Source organism: Chiloscyllium punctatum, chromosome 39, assembly GCF_047496795.1.
Source record: "Chiloscyllium punctatum isolate Juve2018m chromosome 39, sChiPun1.3, whole genome shotgun sequence".
NCBI classification, from domain to species: domain Eukaryota; kingdom Metazoa; phylum Chordata; class Chondrichthyes; order Orectolobiformes; family Hemiscylliidae; genus Chiloscyllium; species Chiloscyllium punctatum.
Window position 1 is genome coordinate 52,341,937 of NC_092777.1, and position 19,227 is coordinate 52,361,163.

Here is a 19,227-nt window from a genome sequence, read left to right on the forward strand (position 1 = left end):
TTGACAAGCAATGAGGTGAAACAAAAATCAGCCATTGCATCACATGAATGAGTCCAATAATGCGTCCAATAAAAATGATATGTGGTCTTTCAATTGTCTTTTATCACCAAAACAGAACCTCATCAAAGCACATCCTTAGCTATTGTTCATTGACAGTAAGTAGCAATCCATGTTCCAGCACAAACATTACAGAAACTCCAAACATTCTACTGAGAGTAAAGACATTGGGTGTCTCCAGTGTTCACTAAAATATACTGTACCCAGCACATTATAAGCCTTCGTCACGAAATTAAACTCTTTGGAGGCCCAACTGCAACTAAATTTAAAATTGACTCCTCTGCAAAGTTTATTGACAAGTTACATGGAACCTATTGTCTATTTTCAGCTCACCAAATATGTTTTGCTGGAAAATTATGGGTAATGTTTCCCTCCACAACGACAATAATTCCACCATTGTTTCTATAATTATGGTTCTGGGCCATACCTTAAACTCTTGCAAATCTCATAAATTTTGCAAATTAAAAGGCTGCAATTTGAAACATTAAGGGTAAACCAGAAATCATGGCTATATCAGAAGTGTCACAAACACTATAATCATTGCAAAGAGATCTAACAAAACTATTCATGGACCTGAAAATTCAGTGTATATCAGTGTTGATTGCTACTGCACAAGTGGTGTTAGCATCATGTGTAGTTTAAGGATTAAAGGACAGGGATAATTGGTTCAGACCAGGCTTTGAGAATTCATAAAACACCTAATGGCAACACATTCAGCCCTTGTCTCTGCGTAATACTTTGATTTTATATTTCTATTCAAAATTAACGAAGAAAACCTACCACAGAAGTAGGGTCATGGAAATTGTTGAAGCGCACAGACTGAGCAGATGCAAAGCTGAGATGTCCCCACTGGCAACACAGTATAATTACAGTGTGACATGTTTACATAGGTAGTCTCTATTTTGAATGTGGACAGAAGACTTTCTAAAGAGAAAGAGTCAGTATGAAAGTAGGACAAAAACATGACATTAGGAAGTAAGGATTTCCAAAGAGGAAATGTGTGTATAATTAAGATTTCTATTATATTGTCTAGATGGTGCTTGCCGATAAGGAGTATTTCCTCTTTCCAATTTGCATTCACTCCGCATTGGTTCATAAAATCCATGTTTTTTTCAAATTATATGAAAGGATCGACCATCCATTAAACTTGAGCCAATTTTTTTTTAAAAAATCATCCCATTCTCTCAGTTCAGTTTATCACAACAATAAACACTTTGTTGAGACTATGCAATTGTGGTTGAAAGGAAAAAAAAACCCCACTGAATTTCCTTCAACTAGTCACAGATGACATGTAAATCTAAAAGGATCTGCATATGGATTTGAAAACATTATCTGGCTTGATTCAAATTGCCCTGCTCAGATCTATTGAATCTCAGCTGCCACATCCCCCAGAGCAAAATACCTTGTCAAATATTTTAAGTATGAATGTGAAAACTTGTCTTGGTTCCAAGTTTCCATTTCACCATTAAAAAGAAATAAACGTCCAAATGTATCCAAAAAATGAATCTAACAGCATGCTGTCCTAGTTCTTTATTCATCTGTCTCTTCAGATATATTCAGCTTACAAGTCCTGACCTGTGATCATATCTAATTGGTAACCACACAAAAGGATTAGATTCCATCTGCTTTCCTTTTCTGCTCATTTAGGAAATTAATTCCTCTTGAAGTTAGGTATTTTGCTGCCCCTACGTGGCCAAGTGGCTTCTTGTCAGAAACAAAAGCCCGTTTTTAGAATCATAGAATCCCTGCAGTGTGGAAACAGGCCCAACAAGTCCACACCAACCCTCTGAAGAGTAACACACTCAGACCCATTCCCCTACCCTATTATTCTACATTTACCCCTAACTAATGCACCTGACCCTATACCCTGAACACTCTGAGGGAAATTTAGCTTGGCAAATTCACTTAACCTGTACATCTTTGGACTGTGGGAAGAAACCGGAACACCCAGGGGAAACCTACGCACTCACAGGGAGAATGTGTAAAGTCTGCAGACAGATACCCAAGGCTGGAACAGAACCTGGACTGTGGGAAGAAACCAAAGCACGCAGGGGAAACCCACACTGTGAACAGTGGTGCTCACCACTGAGCCATCGTGCCACCCATCCTTTGCTGCATTTCAACTTGCTCAGTGTTCTCCTGTAGGAGAGACACATAAAATATCAACAGTGCAACTGTAGAACAGTTTGGTCATACTAGGATCGCTCATTTGTGCAGATTGACGTCAATGCAGCACTGTCCAGACAGTCAATCTTAAATCCAAAGCATTGAAGAAAAGGTTGATCTGTTGTTGCTATTGACTGCATTTTTCAGCCACAAATCGAGTGCCCCATCCTGGCTTCTGCACGCATACACATACACACACACACACACACACACACACACACACACACAGGATTTATCAGACATGAGACATGCAAGTATTTGGGAATGGTTTATGGGAGCTATGACATGACTGAACAAGGACAGAAGAGAAGTCCTGCCACTGAGACCAGGGTCTTATGTTGCAACAGATACTGCTCGTGAAGGTGACAGCGTTTGTATGTTTTTGTTCAATTCTCCTTTAATTTTTTTGTAACCTGAAATAAGAAATAATTAGAGATCGAGAGAGACGGCCTTTAACTTTGTAGACATGACCAACTCACAGAGTAATCACTCCCCCAGTGCATAGTATCCCCTTGTATACAGTTGAACTTCTAATTTTCTTTAGGTTTAGGCTTTATTGACACATGTACTCAAGTACAGGAGTACAGTGAAAAGTATGCAATGTCGCCATTCTCAGTGCCATCTTGGTACAAAGGTACAAACTTTTAAATACTAAAATAGAAAAAAGAAATTAGTTGAAAAATTCATCATTGCAGATCTTATTAGTACCAAGTAGAAAAATAAAGAAGTGAAGTTAAAAGTTAAACATTACAGTCATTTGTTAAGCCATGGCCTTGCTGTCCCTCCACACTGGGCATTCCCACTGGGGTTCACTGTCCCCTGCACTGGGCAAGTCCCACCTGGGCAAGCTGCCAACCACTATCTGGGCTTGTGCTAGGTCCCAGCCACTGCCACACTCCATCACCACCGCTAACTCCATGACTGAGCTCTCTCCAGAAGATAAGTAAATAAATCTAAGAAAGGAGAGAAAATGAAAAGAGAAAAGCAAAAAGAGAAAAGCAGAAAAAAATGTAAAGCCAACGGAATGGACAAGGCCAGGGCTCAAGAGCCCAAACGCTGTCCATTCTGCCACCACCATCTTGAGTAATTGGCAGGCTTTGTGCGGGATGGTGACTAATTCGCTATCCAACACTTCCTTCAATGAGCTAGAATGACAGTGTGGGAACATGTCACCTACTCACATACTGTCCATTCTCCCTTAAACACCAAAATCTCTAAAATCTAACTCCATGTATCCTCCTGCATTTTTAGGCATATTGTCTCTATAGAAATCCCTTTATCGATTGCTATAATCTGATGTCAACTATTTTGGTAATTAGTGTTTCCCACGTTAACTTCCAGGACACTGCCTTGATTTAGATAGTTAGGAAGAGCCCATGGAGACAAATTCACTCTGAGGTGCTGCTGAAAAATCAGAATGGACACAACCAGATGTGCATGCTCAGCAGGTTGGGTGGCTTGAAGTCAAGTCCGGTGTCAATACTAAACCAACGATTTTCAGCATTTGCGAAGGTGAGGTAGCGAGTGGATGCCCAACTCACTTCCAGCAGGCATGCTGACTATTTCAATGTTTCTAATGAGACTGGTACCCTGAGATTGAACATACTTTGCAGGTGAAGCAGTGGTCTGCTGTGTTTTCCCAGGTCTCAGGAAACCCAGCAGCTTAAAGCAGGTGAATACAACTCCATGGAATGGTAAAGGTCCCTTTACAGCACTATTTGGAGTCCAAGAGGGAAGGATTCCTCTCCAAGTTTAGCTTCACCCGCGAATTAGCTGTCCACAATTACAAATGCACCTCTGGATAAGAGATTGTGAATCAGAAATCTGACTTTCCCTTAGGGTTGAGAATTTCAGGGAAAAATATGGTGTCATTCAGTTTTGAATTTCTAAAGGGAAGCAGTACTGCAATAGAGCATAGATCAGAGAAAGGGAAACACAAGCATAGTTTCTACATTTAATGCATTTGACTCTGGGAGCACAGGATTAGTGCTAACATGAGGAATCCTCTAAAACTATGGTCAGTAAGCAGCCCGTCATAAGAATCCATTATCAAGGAAGAAATAACAGGACACTTAGAATCATTTAACATAATCAAAGAGATTCAATATGGTTTTGTGAAAAGATAATAAGATTTGACAAAGTTGCTGCAGTTATTTGACCATATAACTATTAAAGGGGAATCGGTAGATATTTGGATTTCCAGAAGATTCCCCATAAAAGGTTATTGCACAAGGTAGGACCTCACGATATTTGGGGATAATGTACAAGCATGGATTGAGGATTGGTGAACCCACAGAGGACAGAGAGATGGGATTAATGGCTCTTTTGCAGGTCAGAAAGAAACAACTAATGGAGTGTCATAAGGATCAATCCTAAGGCCTCAATTATTGACTATCTATGATAAAGACTTGGAAGAGGGGGCAGAGTGTGATGTATCCAGATTTGATGATGTTACTAAACTAGATGGGAGGACACAGTGTGATGGTGACAAAAGGTATCTGCAAGGGACTAAGGATGGTTTGAGTGATTGGCAACAGCATGGCAGCTGGAGTATAATGTAGGAAAGTGTGAGGCTTTCCACTTTGGGAGGAAGAATCAAAAGGCAAACTCTTATTTAAATGGAGAGAGAATTCAAAAACAGTGCAGCACTGGTTGTTCTTCTGCACGAAACACAAAAGTTGGCATGCAAGGACAGCAAGTAGTTAATGGCAGCAAATGGAATTTTCACCTTTATCTTTGGGCATTGAAGTTTAAAAATAGGGAAGCTAGGGGTCACAACTATAGAGGGTCTAGGTGAGACCACACCAGGAGTACAGTGTACAGTTTTGATCCTGTACTTAAAAAAAGGATGTACTGGCACCAGAGGCAATTCAAAGAGATCATCCACAGCCCTGCACAATCCAGAGGGACTGACAGAAAATTGGATACCATGGCTGGATTCTTGATGGAAACGGTTAAAGACGTCAATCTGCATGATGTCTTCAGCAACCTTGCAGACAGAGGACAGCATAGATACACCTGGTTGTGGCCAGATGGCCTATCCCCTCAAGGATAGAGCTTGTGTTTGTGTCTCAAGCATTCTTGGCCAGATCCGTCAACATCAAGCTGGTGTCCGCCTCTGACCACTGCTTTCTGCTGGCCGACTGTCACCTACAGGATGACCAGGGGGCCGGCAAGGGAACGTGGAAGCTGAGTGTGAAACTGTTGACTCCAGAACACACGGAGGAGCTCAAAGGGGATTACATAGGTTGGAGAATCGTGAATCCCCTCTTTGAATCTCCTGCAGACTGGTGAGAAATTGTCAAGGGAACATCAAGAGGTCCTTCATATTAAAAAAATGTGTTCAGAAAGCGAGAGAGAGATGGGGGAAACTGTCCAAACTCCAGAAAAGCATGCAGAACCTACTCCTGCTGGAGGCAATAGGGTCAATGTGAAAGAGGATCTTCAGGAGGTGAAGAGCCAGTTAGCCTCATTCTTTATCTTGGAAGCTTCCAAGATGGTCTCCTGGTCCAGGATGCACCACACAGAGCAGAATGAGACATGTTCATGTTTCTTCTTCCACAAAAAGAACTCTGTGATCAGCAGCCAGAAGGAAGAAGATTCCTCAATAATGTCCTCTCAGTCTGACATTCGGAGATCAGCAAATCCTTTTATGCCAGTCTGTGTGACAAGAAGCCCACAGATTTCGCAGCCTCCAAGTCATTCCTGTCCTCTATCATGGAGTTCTTAGATGACAGCATGCTGGACCAATCGTTATCACTGGATGAACTGACAATGCAGAGTTGAACTCCCAGAAGTGAAAGTTTACCAACTGAGTCATGTTCAGCTCTGTAAGACTTGATTGGTCAGGACCTGCTGGGGTTATATGGCCATATGCTTCTGGCTGGGAGCACGTGCAAATTCACAGGAGAGGAGGGAAGTGGGAGAGAGACATTAGAAATTGGTGATAAATTTCACTGCTGAATATGGATTACAAACTCCTGTCTAATGTCATCACTAATCAAATCAGGTCTGCTCTGGGATCAGTGATTCATTCCAACCAATCCTGTGCTGCACCGGGCAGCAAGATGTAGCAGAACCTTGCTCTCCTCAGGGACACAAGTCGCCTATGTGTAGGCCCAGGGAGCAGGGGAGGGGTTTCGGACATCTGCCTCAGCTTTTTTTCATTGCAGTTTAGAAAAATGAGGGCTGATTTTATTGAAACATGCAAACTTCGGAGGGGGTTTGGCATATTAAAGAGATGTTTCCACTGGTGGGAGAATCTCAAACCAGCAGACATAGGTACAGAATAAAGGGACACTCATTTAAAACAGAGAAGGAAAGGAACTTCTTCCAGAAATTAGTGAATGTCTTGAATTTTCAACTTAAGAGATGTATGAAGGGCAGATCACTGGAAGCATTCAAAAAAAAGGTAGGTAGCTTTTCAAAATATCGAGGAGTTGAGGACTGTGAGAGGCTGGAACAAAAGAGGAGCCGAGGCCTGGGGCAGGTCAGCCATGATCTTACATAATCTAGGGCAGGCTTGAGGGGCAGAATGTCCTACACCTGCTCATATTTCTTATTCCTTTATGTTTATGGACAGCTTCTGCCCAAATATGCAATTAATGCTTCTGCACAGGCAAGCCATGACGTGCTCTGTGATTATCTGGAAATCAGTGACAGTGAGGCAAAGAATAGGGAGAGAGTGCAGTTGAACACGTGGCTGCAAGGATGGTGTAGGAGGGAGGGTTTCAGATATTTGGACAATTGGACTGCATTCTGGGGAAGGTGGGACCTGTATAAACAGGACAGGTTGCACCTGAACCAGAAGGGCACCAATATCCTGGGGGGTAGGTTTGCTAGCACTCTTCGGGGGGGTTTAAACTAATTTGGCAGGGGGATGGGATCCGGACTTGTAGTCCAGCAAGTAAGCTAGCTGTGTGTCAGGATGCCCAAGACTGTAGGGAGGCTGTGGAGAAGGTAGCACTGACAGGGACTACTTGCAGACACAGAGATGGGCTCAAGTGCGTATACTTCAACGCAAGGAGTATCAGAAATAAGGTGGGTGAACTTAAGGCGTGGATCGGTACCTGGGACTACGATGTTGTGGCCATCACGGAAACATGGATAGATGAGGGACAGGAATGGCTGTTGGAGGTTCCTGGTTACAGATGTTTCAGTAAGATTAGGGAGGGTGGTAAAAAAGGAGGGGGGGTGGCATTGCTAATTAGAAATGGTATAACGGCTGCAGAAAGGAAGTTTGAGGGGGATCTGCCTCTGGAGGTAGTATGGGCTGAAGTCAGAAATAGGAAAGGTGCAGTCACCTTGTTGGGTGTTTATTATAGGCCCCCCAATAGCAGCAGAGATGTGGAGAAACAGATTGGGAAACAGATTTTGGAAAGGTGCAGAAGCCACAGGGTCGTAGTCATGGGCGACTTCAACTTCCCAAATATTGATTGGAAGCTCTTTAGATCAAGTAGATTGGATGGGGCGGTGTTTGTGCAGTGTGTCCAGGAAGCTTTTCTAACGCAGTATGTAGAGTGTCCAACCAGAGGGGAGGCCATATTGGATTTGGTACTCGGTAATGAACCGGGACAAGTGGTGGGCTTGTTAGTGGGTGAACATTTTGGTGATGGTGACCACAATTCTGTGACTTTCACCTTGGTTATGGAGAGAGATAGGTGCGCACAACAAGGTAGATTTTACAATTGGGGGAAGGGAAATTACGATGCTGTAAGACAGGATTTGAGGAGCATACGTTGGGAGCATAGGCTGTCAGGGAAGGATGTGGTGGAAATGTGGAACTTTTTCAAGGAGCAGATACGACGTGTCCTTGATATGTATGTACCTATCAGGCAGGAAAGAAATGGTCGTGTGAGGGAGCCTTGGTTGACGAGGGAGGTTGAATGTCTTGTAAAGAGGAAGAAGGAGGCTTACATAAGGTTGAGGAAACAGGGTTCAGACAGAGCAGTGGAGGGATACACGATAGCCAGAAGGGACCTGAAGAAAGGGATTAGGAGAGCTAAGAGAGGGCATGAAAAATCCTTGGCGGATAGGATCAAGGATAACCCCAAGGCATTTTATGCGTATGTGAGAAACCTGAGAATGACGAGAACGAGGGTAGGTCCGATCAAGGACAGTAGTGGGAGACTGTGTATTGAGTCGGAAGAGATAGGAGAGGTCTTGAACAAGTACTTCTCTTCAGTATTTACGAACGAGAGGGACCGTATTGTTGAAGAGGAGAGTGTGAAACTGACTGTTAAGCTAGAAGAGATACCTTTTAGGAAGGAAGATGTGTTGGACATTTTGAACAACTTGAGGATAGACAAGTCCCCCGGGCCTGACGGGATATATCCTAGGATTATGTGGGAAGCAAGAGAGGAAATTGCAGTACAGTTGGCAATGATCTTCTCGTCTTCACTGGCAACGGGGGTGGTACCAGGGGACTGGAGAGTAGCGAATGTTGTGCCCCTGTTCAAAAAAGGGAATAGGGATAACCCCGGGAATTACAGGCCAGTTAGTCTTACTTCTGTGGTAGGCAAAGTAATGGAAAGGGTACTGAGGGATAGGATTTACGAGTATCTGGAAAGATACTGCTTGATTAGGGACAGCCAGCACGGATTTGTGAAGGGTAGGTCTTGCCTTACAAGTCTTATTGATTTCTTCGAGGAGGTGACCAAGCATGTGGATGAGGGTAGAGCAGTGGATGTAGTGTACATGGATTTTAGTAAGGCATTTGATAAGGTTCCCCATGGTAGGCTTATGCGGAAAGTCAGGAGGCATGGGATAGAGGGAAATTTGGCCAATTGGATAGAAAACTGGCTAACCGGTCGAAGGCAGAGAGTGGTGGTAGATGGTAAATATTCAGCCTGGAGCCCAGTTACAAGTGGAGTTCCGCAGGGTTCAGTTCTGGGTCCTTTGCTGTTTGTAATTTTTATTAATGACTTAGATGAGGGAGTCGAAGGGTGGGTCAGTAAATTTGCAGATGATACGAAGATAGGTGGAGTTGTGGACAGTGAGGAGGGCATTTGTCGTTTGCAAAGGGACTTAGATATGATGCAGAGCTAGGCTGAGGAGTGGCAGATGGAGTTCAACCCTGCCAAGTGTGAGGTTGTCCATTTTGGAAGAACAAATAAGAATGCGGAATACAGGGTTAATGGTAGGGTTCTTAGTCAGGTGGAAGAACAGAGGGATCTTGGGGTCTATGTACATAGATCTTTGAAGGTTGCCACTCAGGTGGATAGAGTTTGTAAGAAGGCCTATGGAGTATTATCGTTCATTAGCAGAGGGATTGAATTCAAGAGTCGTGAAGTGATGTTGCAGCTGTACAGGACTTTGGTTAGGCCACATTTGGAGTACTGTGTGCAGTTCTGGTCGCCTCACTTTAGGAAAGATGTGGAAGCTTTGGAGAGGGTGCAGAGAAGATTTACCAGGATGTTGCCTGGAATGGAGAGTAGGTCGTACGAGGATAGGTTGAGAGTTCTCGGCCTTTTCTCGTTGGAACGGCGAAGGATGAGGGGTGACTTGATAGAGGTTTATTAGATGATCAGAGGAATAGATAGAGTAGACAGTCAGAAACTTTTTCCCCGGGTACAACAGAGTGTTACAAGGGGACATAAATTTAAGGTGAAGGGTGGAAGGTATAGGGGAGATGTCAGGGGTGGGTTCTTTACCCAGAGAGTGGTGGGGGCATGGAATGCGCTGCCCATGGGAGTGGTAGAGTCAGAATCATTGGCGACTTTTAAGCGGCATTTGGATAGGTACATGGATGGGTGCTTAATCTAGGTTAGAAGTTCGGCACAACATCGTGGGCCGAAGGGCCTGTTCTGTGCTGTATTGTTCTATGTTCTATGTTCTATGTTCTATTGCTGTTATTTGATTTGATTTATTATTGTCACATGTGGGCGGCACGGTGGCACAGTGGTTAGCACTACTGCTTCACAGCGCCAGAGACCAGAGTTCAATTCCCGCCTTAGGCGACTGTCTGTGTGGAGTTTGCACATTCTCCCCGTGTCTGCGTGGGTTTCCTCCGGGTGCTCCGGTTTCCTCCTACTGTTCAAAAATGCGCAGGTTAGGTGAATTGGCCATGCTAAATTGCCTGTAGTGTTAGGTAAAGGGGTAAATGTAGGGGAATGGTTCTGGGTGGCGGGTCGGTTTGGACTTGTTGGGCCGAAGGGCCTGTTTCCACACTGTAAGTAATCTAATGTACCTTGGTACAGTGAAAGGTTTTGTTTTGCATGAAGTACTATAAGGTAATTGAACCGAGCAAGGAATACAAAGTTGCCGCTGCAGAGAAGGTGCAGAAAAAGCTAGATCAACATTAGATTTGAAATTTAAGTGGTCTCTTCAGAAGTCTAATAACAGCGAGGAAGAAATTGTTCTTGAACCTGCTGGTACATGCATTTAAGCTTTTGTGTTAATTTACATTATTCCTGTTTCTAAAAAACAGAACATTGATAACCCAGGTTCCCCTTGCTGACTGATGATGATCTACCAGTGAGATTTATAAAGAAACATGATCTACTTCCCCATTCAGAAAGTTTCAGGGAATTTTTGCCAAAATTGGAGGGGGCCTGATATAATCTTTGCCACAAGGAGGTGGAATTTTCCTCAAATAAATTAAATAGTTAAAGATAAACACTTTTTCAGCAGAAATGTTATGGTTAGTAATATAGATGGAGAGTTGCATCTATAATGGATGTCTTGAAACTTAGCATCAGTCCTAATTAGTGAAGACCTTAAAACAGATTGTAATCTAATCACTGGAATGAATTGATGGCATTCATCTCAGCATTTACTTGGTAGCAGAGTTCAGTTTTTTTTGGTCGAGATTATCAAAAAGACAAGCAATCCCAGTCAATACAAAGTATAGGAATGCTTTTCCCTTCAGTAACATTTCATTGTGGTCTCAGGTATCTTAACTGCTGGAAACTCTTTGACAACCTTTTATTTCTGTAACACAAGTACATTTTACATATTTTTCTAATTCCTGTGAAATTGTGCAGGAGCGTCTCAAAACTGAAATGCTGTGGATGTGGTGGAAAGGGGAAAGAGAGCAGATCAAAGGCAAGAAATAGCAGATGGTTCAAATCTGAATTACCATTACAACTATTTGGGGTAAATTATTTTGTTCTGCCTGGTTCTCTGTCAGGGCAATTCTTTGCAGTTCACACACTAACAAAAACCAGTTGTCAGAGTAGCTCATTACCATGTACAGCCTGTGAGTTCAAAACTGCAAACAATGGAGTCTAAGATATTATTTTCCTGACCTCCAATTCCGATTCCATGATTCCTGAGACAGAAGACCCTGTATACAACCCGGGTTCTGACTGCAGTTACTAATACCAATTGTTGCTGGTGGTTGGTTGATTAGAAAGTTTATACTACATTTCAAATTCAAATTATTGAGTAGAAATATTCCAACTCTGTAAAACTGTACACTCCCAGCCTGTGACTTGCTGCCCTTTGAAATTAATTGTTAAATATTCCCTTCTTTCACTAAAATGAAATTCTCAATATTGAAAATTTTCGACACAAAGTTTGAACAGTTAAGACCAGAATCTCGCTTGTAAAGAGCAAGAGGCCTATTTGCATATATTTGTTCTCATCTCACATAAGTACACTTTGCTATTCTCTCGTGTGGCAGAGAGAAACGAGGCAGCGAAAATTCCTGATTTCAGAGTCAAAGCAGGTTCCTGGTATCATGCTGTTTTGGTTCTCCAGGCCTCCATCATGACCAGCATGTCCCAATATCTCAGAGTATTCCCATGGGTAGTGCCCACTCTCAACATTCATCCATAAAGGTATCAGACATGTACCGGCCTCACCACATCTCTGACTCACTTGGAAAGTAGTTCTGTACTCCAGTGCTGCACAGTGTCAAATCTGTGCATTGCAATGCCACTGCCATGTCACTTTGTACACAGGAACAGGCCCCCATCTCAAACAATGAAGCAGGGTGCACTTCAGGGGTCTTTGGTAGTTCCCTTAGCCAAGATTGCATTTCCCGCCTGTGACACATGGTCTCAGTAGGATTGAGAATTTCATTTTGGTGAAGGAAGGGAATACTTAACAATTAATTTCAAAGGGTAGCAAGTCACAGGCTGCAAGTGTACAGTTTTACAGAGTTGGAATATTTCTACTCAATAGTTTGAATTCAAAAAGTAGGATAAACTTTCCACTCAACCAACCCACCAGCAACAATTGGTATTTGTAACTGCAGTCAGTAACAAATAAATAAACATACATGGCTTTTTCGAACAAGCTGACTGCTTCAAACTAATTTATCTTTCTTAAAGTAGTCAATAATTTATTCTTTTTAAAAATCTAAATATTTTTAAATTGTCCCAAATACAGAAATAAAACAAATTGGCCTTAACTTTCTTTTGGGTGGTGGGGGGTTGGGGGGGGGGGGGCAGGGGGGGAGGGGAGGAGATGGGGAGGTGGTGGTGTAGAATGTGGGGCAGCATGGTGGTTCAGTGGTTAGCACTGCTACCTCATTGCACCAGGGACCCAAGTTCAATTCCCGCCTCGGGTGACTGCCTGCCTGGAGTTTGCACATTCTCCCCGTGTCTGCGTGGGTTTCCTTCGGGTGCTCTGGTTTTGTCTATAATGTTAGTTGAAGATGGGAATGTGTCTGGGTGGGTTGCTCTTCAGAGGATCAGTGTGGACGAGTTGGACCAAAGGGTCTGTTTCCATGCTGTACATCTCTATGATTCTATGACTCTATCTTGCTTTCAGAAATCTCAGCAGTGTCCAGAAGCCAGTGAGAAAAAAATTATTCATCTATCTATACACTGAGAATTATGCATACTTTTAAGTTCTGCTTACACGGAAAATGTCACAGAAAAAGTGCAAAATATCTATCAACTCATTTCCCCAAAAATACTGGGAGGTACAAATACAGTAACTGCAGTGTAACAGCATGGTCTGAAGCGTTTAGGTCTGCTGTAATGTTCCCAAACAAATACAAATGTAACATGATTTAAATTTGGTCAGAGTTTGCTTCCTTCTGGTTATTTGTATTTACTAATCCCACTTTCTGAAATTCAGTATTAGTAATTTATGGAGAATTATTACTGAATATTAGTTAGAAAATATACGTATTTTGAAACCTACAACAATTTTTCAGCACCTGATAGGTTAAAAGAGTATGCAAATCTTTTTGAATAACATATTTTACATTTTCAAGAGGAAATGTTGCAATAGGCATTTATTCATCAATTTTACTTTCATATCAAGACGCGATTATTATATCATTGTGCTAACATTATCATTAGAATATTGGAACAAGTCACTATTGCACTGTCTCAAATATCTCTCTGGATTCACATTTGAAATAATGAACGTGACAAACAGTCCCTATAGAGCACAGCAAAGCTTAATGTAACAAATAAATTGTACATTTTGTGCCAGAATAAAATGTTCTGGCTGCACTCACCTGGTCTGCATTGAACATCCTAAACCTCTCATCACACTTTCCTCTGAAGATCACTTCAGGGTCATCACCAGCATTTACTTTGAATGGTTTATTTTATTCATGTCTCAGATAGTCAAGTGTCTTGATCCCTGTTTGTACAGCCCTGAAACTAGAACACAGCTGAGAAGCTGTTATGAGCTGGAGGTTCTGCACAGAGCACATTCTGCAAATCCAGTCATGTTTTTCCACGGTTGAATCAGGACAAAGTATAACCTGGTGTAATTTTACATTTAAACAGCACATTCTTTGGAAAGAAGTACTTTGTCTCAGAGGATGCACTTATACTAAAACTGCAGGGACTGTTCTAAAGTGTTACGGCATGCGTCGAATCTGCAGTCACATTGTGAACGGACGCTGAACCAGGGAAGTAAATCTCGTGCAGTTTTCTTTCAGGATCACTGAATATAATTTCCCTAAATAAAACTGAAACTGGCACATGTAAAAACCAAGCATTCAGCGTTGATGCACAAGCTTCCAAGCTTCTGGGAGATATTCTTGTAGATTTTTATCTCTATGCATATCAATGCCAAGGCCAGCACTTGTTGGTTATTTCTAGTCATGTTTTCACCTTTGAGAAAATTGTATTGAGCCACCTTCTTGAACCAGTGCGGTCCATGTGGTATAGGTTGGCTCTTTCCCCCAGTGCGGTTAGAGATGGAGGTTCCTTGTAGTTCCAAGTTGGAATGGCATGTGACTTGGAGGGGACTGTGCAGTTTTCTCCCTTGCATCTGGTTGCGGGTTTGGACGAGCTTCAGTAAGATGCTGCGGCACACCTTGTAAAAGTGCAGACACTGCTGCCACATTGATAAGCTTTTGCTTATGGAATCGGGGACTTAATTGCAGCCATTAGCAAGGTTACTCACTCACCCACCCATTCTCCTTCACTATTTCACAGGCATTGCTCAGAATTAGCATGCTCACATGAGCACATCACTGGTGGCATTCAATACCTACCACCTTGAACAAATACTCCCACCAAATAGACTGAGTAATGAAAGAAAAATCCTACAGGTGGTGGAAGGCTGTAATAAAGACAGAAAATGCTGGAGAAACTAAGCAGGGCTGGCAGCTTCAGTGGAGAGAGAAACAGAGTTAATATTTTAAGTTCAATATGACCGTTCTCCAGAACTAGTCATGTCAGACTTGAAATGTTAACTTTAGAGTGGGAAGAGATAGTGTCAAATATAAATGTTGGCATGGAGCAGTTAGGCCTGTTTCGGTGTTGTAAATTCTATTTAATTATACTTAAACAGGCAAGAGTGAGCAAGGGTGCCAGACTTTAATTCCATAAAATGTGAGCTAATATCCTGTGGACTACTAGCTGTTGCAGTCGGTGATGGAAGGCTGCATTAGTTTGTATGAACTTGCTCTCGACTCTGTCTTTCCTTAATCATGAAGACACTTTACAAATGCTCAAAAACGGCAATTTGAAAGAATTGCTTTTCCTGTTGCCTTTCCATATCCACTCCACACCCCTCCCCATGTCTCTCTTCTGTACAGTTAACCGTGGAACATGTTGTGGTACAAACACCACAATTTATTGTAGGTTAACCATGGTTTCAGAGTACAACTGCTTTGATGGAAAGAATGCAAGTGCCTACGTGAGCAAGGCCTCGCAAAACCTAGTTTATGTGCAAAGTAGCAAATTATTTTCAAAGCACTTTCTAATTTACCTGCATTTTTCAAATAGCCTTGCGGCCAATTATGCAATTGGGGCCACCACATTTGTTGTGCCAAATGCCTTAAACGGTCGTCAAATTAAAGTCTTCTGGTATTTGCCTTTTAAGAAGAAATGAAAACGGAGTAAAATCCAAAGCCCATGTGTGTGTGTGGGCCTCACAGACAACACGTGCAGTAGCTTGTCGACTGAGAAAATCAGCGCTTGGTTCAAATTGGACATTTTAGAAAAAGGACGTCCATTGGCTGTTTCGAGCTTACTGTTACAAAAGCTGCCTGAGATATAATCAGAATGCAGCGCCAAGTTTATTAATCTGATTAAACCAACCTACAATAACAGCTGAAACCTGCTGCCTGCCAACATTTTTGAAAGTTTTATCCTGGGCAAATACATGTGTTTATCTAGGTTCAGGACATCACAGCAGAGGACAATCAAACGTTTTCCACTTTGAGTTTAATTATAATGATTGTGTTTAACAATTCAGGATCCCTTCATGATGCCAAAGTTATTCACTGTAAATACAGTCCCACCTGCCTTTGCATTGCTGGTGCGCTCCTTCATCAATCTCTCCGCTGCACTCAAATTTGTGTGCAGCACCAGATTTTCAGACTGAATGGTTCAATGCAGAGTGCACTCTGTAAGCATTCGAAGAGCTCACCCAAGCAGGCGTTAGGCCCAAAGCGTCTGAGAATTGAAGGTCCAACCACCTAGTGTAGGCCCAATTCCATTACTGGATAGCGATGATGTGCACTGTGCACCAATCACACTGTGGTCAGTTTTCTCAGGTGAATGGCAGGCAAACCAACATGCTTTTAAGAGACTGCTACAGGAATGTCAGCGAGATTGGTAGGCCACAAAATTTTCACTCAACTCAACATGGAGCCAGGCCCTTTGCATCATTCCCACACCTCCTTCTCACATGCCACTGCCAGCATCCAAAAATGTATTGGGGGTTCAGTGGTGGCAACACTTCAGCAGGCTTCATCTACTTAGCAAAAAAAAACCCAAAGAACTTGGATGCTGGAAGTCAGAAACTAAAACAGAAATTGCTGGAGAAACTCAGCAGGTTAGGTAGCATCAATGGAGAGAATGCAGAGTTAACATTTTAGGTCCAGAAACCCTTCTTCAGAATGTCCTCAGTTCTAAAAATGGATTTCTGGACCCGAAATATTAATGCTGTATTCTCTGCACAGATGCTGCCAATCATAGGGTTATAGAGCTGTACAGCATTGAAATAGACCCTTCGGTCCAATTTGTCCATATTCTAAATCAATCTCGTCCCATTCGCTAGCATTTGGCCCACATCCCTCAAAACTTATCCCATTCGTACAGAATCCTGCTGAGTTTTTCCAGCAATATTGGTTTTTCGTTTCATCTACACAACTGTTACAATTAGCAGTCCCTCTCACCAATGGCTGCAATGTCCACTTGCTAATCAGATCCTCAGGGATTGCTGACACAGAATCCTCCCATAAATCAATTTCTAGACCTTTATCATTGAATACAGACTAAAAGTATTGAATCCCTTCTAATTGGTCTTTCAGCTTTGTGTAAAGTATCGAGCACAATGATTCTCCGAGATTTCAAGTTTCAATAAACTGCTTTGAGCTTCCTCTTTGTTTCTTCTGTATTGTGAATTGTAACAGTATTAATTGATTAAACTACACAGCCTGTGTGGGTCACAGAACAACTCTTCAAGAGGGTTCAAAACCAATTTCAGAAGAAATCCAGAACCATTTACGGAACTGTTAGCACAGAACAGGTCATTCAGAATCACAGGAACAGGGGTAAGCCATTCAGCTCATTGGGTCTACTCCATTATGATCATGGCTGATGCAACATTTCAATACCTTATATCCACAAAATCTCCAGAATCCTTTTATGAGGATTAGTGATCTATTCTTATCTATATGCTCCACACTAGCATCCTCTCGCCTTACTTCATTTTAGTCAAGCAGCATTTCCTTCTATTCCTTTCTCCAACATGTATTTACCGAGCTTCCCTCTAGCTACATAGAGAGTCATACAGCCTTAGACATGTACAGCACGGAAACAGATACATGCACCATCCTGTGTGTGAAAATGTTGCCCCTTAGGTCCCTTTTAAATTTTTCCCCCCCTCACCCTCTAGTTCTGGATGCCCCCACCCCAGGGACCTTGTTTATTTACCCTCTCCATGCCCCTCATGATTTTATAAATCTCTGTACGGTCACCTCTCAGCCTCCGACACTCCAGAGAACACAGCCCCAGCCTATTCAGCCTCTCCCCAAACCCTCCAACCACGGCAACACCCTTATAAATCTTTACTGAACCTTTCAAGTTTCACAACATCTTTCATACAGGAGGGAGACCAGAATTGCGCACATCCACAATGTATTCATTCAACAGCCCCACATGTGGCAAGTTGTACATTCGAACCACTGTCAGGGAAAGAATAATTCTTAAATAAGTCCATCTTTTTCTCTAACGTCTGTGTGCCTGGAAATTGATTGCCTGGATCCAGTTAATAATGTATTAATCAACTGAGCAGGCAGCGTATTGGTATCAAACACTGATTGGGAAAATCGGCCAAGTTTCTGCTGCAGAGTACTGGGCCACATAGAAGTAATGACCCAGATCTTCTGAAATGGATCAAAATCTCTATTTCTGATTCAAATCAAATAAGAAGTTGCCTTTTTCCTCAATTTTCTTGGGATGGACACCCAATGCAGGATTCTTCCCGAGAGACAACGTGCAGCCAACGACACAAATCAGATTGCAGTGAATCTGTGCCGATGACACCATCCACCTCCTCTCTATTTTTATGATTTGGAGATGCCGGTGTTGGACTGGGGTGTACAAAGTTAAAAATCACACAACACCAGGTTATAGTCCAACAGGTTTATTTGGAAGCACTGGCTTTTGGAGTGCTGCTCCTTCCTCAGATGGTTGTGGAGTAGAAGATCATAAGACACAGAATTTACAGCAAAAATTCACAGTGTGATATAACTGAAATTATATATTGGAAAGACCTGGATTGTTTGATAAGTCTCTCATCTTTTAGAATGACCACGTTAGTTTCAGTTCTTTCATATGTAAATCGCAAAATTTTATTTAAGAGTTACATTCTCAAGTGAACTTTAACAATGTCATATCGGCCCAGATAATGCATTGAAGGTGTGAGGTGCCCTGTGTGAGACTGTCTGTGCCACAATGGTCAGACTGATTCTAATCTAAAAAACGGATTTACAGAATCTTACATGGATTCATGCAGTTATTACGCAAAATAAAAATGTAATTCTGCGAGTACAACCACCTGATGAAGGAGCAGCGCTCCGAAAGCTAGTGCTTCCAAATAAACCCTTTGGACTATAACCTGGTGTTAGGTGATTTTTAACTCTCTATTTTTGTGACAAAAGATGCTAGATTACCATAAGGAAATGTAATGTGAAGGTTTCAAAGCCATTTAGACATACAACCAAGAGTTGGTAATTCCGTAACAGAAATGGGATAGAGTAGCAGATAGGTTTTTTTTGGGTGGGGAGGTTGGTGAAGGGTTTATTGTTCCAGGCAGGTCAGAGGCCTGCCTGGATAGGGGTGGATAGCCCAACTCAGAAAGGAATGTGAAGATGGTGGTGGTGATCCCATGGATATGCTGCCCTTTTCCTTCCAGGTAGTAGAGTTCACGGCTTCAGAAGGTGCTAGCAGAGGATGCTGGGTGAGTTCCTACCATCTTGTAGATGGTCAGACTGCTGCCACTGTACATCAGTTATGGAAGGAGTGATCGTTGAAGGTGGTGGACAGGGTACTAATCAACCAGCAGTCTTAACCGGGAGGTGTTGATGAACACTGTCACATCGCACTAATCCAGACAAGTGGAGACTATGCC